We start from the raw sequence: 4,673 nt of genomic DNA on the forward strand, positions 1-4,673 counted from the left end.
GCAGAGAAAGGGAGACAGATGCTCAGGATCGTGGAGGGAAGATGGAGCATGAGGGTAGGCCAGCTCGGCGGGCTTGGGGGTTGGTGGTTGCGAGGTACGCACGCCGCAGGCACGCCCGCGCAGCACAGTCCACATTCCAGCGCTATCACCTCGACACGGGTGCAGCAGCTTTACGTCACCCCCTCACTATCCTGCCATTGACACCCCTCCCCCAGACCAACTATAACGCACACGGCCGGGCGGGTAGTGACGGCCGCAGTGATGAATGTGCGGGAGAGAGAGAGAGGGGGGGGGGGTTAGAGAACGAGAGACAAAGCGGGAAAAAGAGAGGGAGGGGTCCGACCGCCTTTGGAATCACCGAATTTTTAGGTGTACATAATAAATATACCCATACCTTGCACAACTTACATTCGAAAAACGAAACGAGTAACACGGTAAAAACAAAGTCTGGAGAGAGGAACTCCGTTGGATTGGGGAAAATACTCAGATTTCGAGGAAGCCTCCACATAAAATGTGGAATTTCTCATTTTTCGATAAAGTTTGTCAGAATCTGAGGCGAGATCTGAAAAGTTCTCCTCAAATATAGGAGTTCCTCTAAGTTTTCCCTTTCCCCCCAAGTAATCAGACATTGTTTTCACCGGTTTTTTACAGTGAATTTTGCCGCACAGTGCCCCACAGCAAAAGTATTACACGCTCACTCACACTCATACGCACGCACACGGCACACGCAGGTCCTCGATCTCGTTGCTCGGTCTCCATACGACTATCGATTTGTTATCGACCAGCGACGACCCCCCGCGGCCGTTGCGCTTGGCGGTGTTTGGACTGACTGGCGAAAAGGCGCACCTCGTTGTTACTTGAGGCCCAGTTCGACAAAGTTTTGCGTGTGTGCGAGGAGAAAGATGGAGAGGGAGAGAAAGAGGCGAAGCGCTCCGCACTTTCATGGAATAGACCTGTAAGGCCAATAGACTACACGTCTCGTGGCGGTGAGGAGGTGGCAACGGGGGAAGGGCTGTTCTACTGTCTGGGGGTCACCACCTCCGCGACCCCCTCTCAACAATGTCAAGGGGAGACGCCACCTTACGCACGGGCCGGGCCACTGTCGGAAGGTGTATCGACCTCAGAACGACACGGGGTTTCCGGACGCCCCCTGAAGGGCCTTGGGACCCCCACGGGTGCCCCGGCCTGGCCCCCGCTCGCTCCAGTGTGGCACTGAGAGGCCCAGACCTTACGGGCTTTATGGGGCCCGTGTTTCTTATCAGCTGGCCGAGCAGAAACCGCATGCCGTGTCATGCGATGGGCGGAGAGAACGGGGGGAGTGTGGAGGCGGGGCGGGGGAAGTCGGTCAAAGAATGACCGAAATTCTCCGGACGATAAGATGCCGGTGGTCTTGTCTTGGGGAAAGGACTAAAAAATATCTCCGGTCATGCTGGCGACCACATAACTCTTCACACCGACCCTTCCCTACTCCTGCAGAACAAACGCTTTGCCAAGGTGCCTTCACAATATGTAAATATCCAGGGCAATTATTATGAAAGGGAGATGAGGTGAGTGGGTCGCGGGGTGGAGGGGCGGGGAAGGGGGTCAGTGCGATGCAGCACTGCAGCACGTAATTAGTTCTGGGGGCGGCTCTGCTCTGCTCTGCTCGGCCCGGAGTCACACAGGTAAATACTCCGGTGGGCTGTGCGGTGCGGTGGTGGCGTGGGTGTGGTTGTGTCCCCTGCCAGCCATACCGCCAACGCCTATTACATCGTTCGCCGTTCCATAACAAGCTGACCATCATTAATCTTTGGCACTCGACGTTTACACTAAATTTTCCAATTGACAGGCAGCAGATCATACGTTAAACGATTTATTCGTTAAGGTAGTGACAACTTTGTCAACATTTTTCTTTCCAATTATCTTTCAAAGCATATCACTGCACCGGGTTGGTGCACCCCACACATGTGTGGTGTGTCGTGTGCGCTTATCCTTCCGAACCTCTTTGTAGGTCGTGGATCAACTGCACATCTGAACGTATGCTCAAGATGGAGCAATATCTCGCTTGATAGTATTCAGACGGAAAATAGTATAGCTGTATTTTCCCTGCGCTCTCTGATTTCCATGACTCGTCGCATCGCTGTGAACGCTAACGCTACCGCCACCGCCGCGCTCCACAGTGACGAGCAGCACCGCACCGGCCTGGCAGTGTCCTCCACACCATGAGCACGCCACGCCACGCCACGCCCCAGGGTTCTGTGGCTTCATGAGTACGTGAAGCCCGGCGGACACGGCGGCCACGGCGTTGGCTCAGGTGGAGTGAGGGGGTGACTGGGGCCTAACTGCGAGGGAGGGGAGCGGAGACAAGAAAATATCGGAGGGAAAAGAAAAGTAGCCAGGGAGACAAAAGAGGGGAAAAAATAAAACAAAAGCAGCGCCCGGCATTTAAGAGACCAAATTGGATTGGACGAAAAGAGAAAAGACGCGGGCTGGATAAATGAAGATGGAAAAGATTGTCATGGAAATGAAAACAATGAGGGGTGCGGAGCGTTGAGGGGAGCGGACGTTGATAGTGTTCCCGCTACTCCCCCTTCCCTCACCATGATGGGTGCGGGACGGGTGGGGAGGGGAGGAAGGGGGAGGGGCGGCGGCCCAGCTGACTCACCTGCTGCGCTGAGTGGCGCCGTCGAGTCGTCGGCATGCGAGTCACATATCCCCTGGAGTCGTCGGACGTAGTAGTACTGTAATCCTTATTGTTGGAGAGGTTCGGAAGGATATCCACACACCCACACGCGTACGCGCTCACACACACACACATACACACAGGCGCCACGTTGGACCACCTTTCACCGCCACACTCTCACCGATGGCGGCCCGGCGGCCCAGCCCTCCTCTCACTGACACTGACACACTCACGCACACACACACGCGCTCGCTGCAGTTTTCGGGGAATGCCCACGTGTCCAGCGGCTGGCGAGCCAGCGCAGCCAGCGCTGCAGCTCCGGGTCCGAGTCGTGATCGGGCCGGCGGGCTGGACTCGACGCACCGGAAGTCCACAGCCGACTGGGTTCCTCTGAGGCCACGCCCCGCCCCGCCTCGCCCCGCCACGCCTCGCTACGCCCGCCGCGCCGCCGTGGAGGTCTGTCCTCTCCTCACGCGCAGGTGTTCCCCTCCGCTGCTCGCCGACGTGCACGTGTGGCGTGCGGGGCCGCTGCTCCGCTCCGCTCCGGCGCGACGAGAAGCAGTCCAAGAAGCTGGCGAGACTCGCAGCGTCTCGCGCCGAGCGAGGGTATGCGGGGCAGAAGTTATTGTGGTTCACCTCGCACAAACGCCTCGCACCGCTGGGTCGGCTGCTGGCCGTCGGGCAGGCGCAGGGCGTGCTCGAGCTGGAGGCCGGTCGCACGGTGGTTCCACTTCCCCAAAGCGTGTTGTTGTGCAGCTCGGCAGTACAGGCGGCGCTGCTGTTTGCTTGCTCTCTTTCACGTATTCCGTTCCGGTCGGGCGCACGGCCGGCGCGGCGTGGCGCGGCGCGGTGGGCAGGTGGCGGGGGCGGGCCTGGAGGCGGGCCGGGCCGGCGCGCCCGTCCGCGTGGCGCCGCGAGGCTCGTCTCGTGCCGCTGCTCGTGTCGGCCGCGCTGCTCGGCGCCGCTCGCTCTCACTGGCCGGTGCGCGCGCCGCGGCCGCTCGCGGAGGACTGACTGCCCCGGCCCGGCTCTCGCCTCGCCTTGCCTTTCGCCTCCGCAGTGCTCCGCTGCTCCGCCTGCAGCGCCGCCGCCGCCGTTGGGTGACTGACTCGCTCGCTCCGCTCCGCTCTCTGGTGCGGCGCGCGGGCGGGAGGGGTGCGGGGCGCGCACGCGGCGGTTGTGGTGAGGCGGTACTGCACGTGTACCCCACGGGTACCGGGCCAGCCGAGGGAAGTCAGGAGGAGTGTTACAACTACTGCTCGTTACATTTACTTTCGGTTTGACAGGGTTTTCCCTCTGTTGGCGTTGTTGGCGTTGTTGGCGTTCCCAACGCCAGGCAGATCACCGGTCCAGTTTAGCTTTTTGGACTTTACCCCGCCAAGCTACGTTTGTTGGCGGCCGACCTTCGGTCTCTGTAACGTACATTGCATGTCGCACAATAACCAGTACTACTGGTACCCGGCACTGTTAAAAAAAGTCTTACAGTCACTGCCGTAAAAGTCGACGTCGTAAGTAAGGTAAACATTTTGAAAATTGTCATTTCTTGAAAATTCTTTTAGAAACAAACATTTTTGTGATGACACAGTTTTTGAAAAACAACATGGTTGTTCCTGATAAAAAGGACAATTTCGTCTACTTTGATCACAAAATGTTCTGTCGAAATGGTTCCCAACAAAAAAAAAATGCAATTTCACAACAGTTACACAAAAAATAAGATTATTGTTCAACATCATCAATCATAAAAATTAGCCATAAATTTTCTGCTAATTTTACAACTTTATTTCAACGGTGTATAGGCTTGACAGACCTCGCGATGATATGACTGTTCCTTCTGAAGAACATATGTATCTAGCCATTGTTGTTCTAATCGTCACCCTTCGCCTCCGCTCCGCGTCCCTTTTCCTCGAAGGGTAGAGCCGTGCGGTGGTTGTTGCGGGCCCGGCAGCTCATATGCCGCTCCGGCGCGTGGAAGCTCACATCAAAGCGGAACCTTTATTTGGAAGCACCCACC

At 57.3% G+C, this 4,673-nt stretch overlaps 1 protein-coding gene across 7 annotated transcripts in view; it reads right to left on the bottom strand.

Moving 5' to 3' along the window:
- LOC113215131 (uncharacterized) overlaps positions 1-4,673 on the bottom strand; it is a 94,135-nt gene that overhangs the window by 55,715 nt on the left and 33,747 nt on the right. The window contains exon 1 of one of the 7 annotated variants that reach the window (XM_052266530.1): positions 3,299-3,479. The exons of 3 other annotated variants lie outside the window; for them this stretch is intronic. The gene's annotated coding sequence lies outside the window, so the exon portion shown is untranslated. Of the gene's footprint in view, positions 1-2,644; positions 3,480-4,673 lie in introns of those variants that run through there. 3 more of the 7 variants (XM_052266532.1, XM_026434708.2, XM_052266531.1) reach the window with 3 other exon arrangements.

The sequence above is a fragment of the Frankliniella occidentalis genome, unplaced genomic scaffold, assembly GCF_000697945.3.
Source record: "Frankliniella occidentalis isolate FOCC.00 unplaced genomic scaffold, Focc_3.1 Scaffold40, whole genome shotgun sequence".
Classification (NCBI taxonomy): domain Eukaryota; kingdom Metazoa; phylum Arthropoda; class Insecta; order Thysanoptera; family Thripidae; genus Frankliniella; species Frankliniella occidentalis.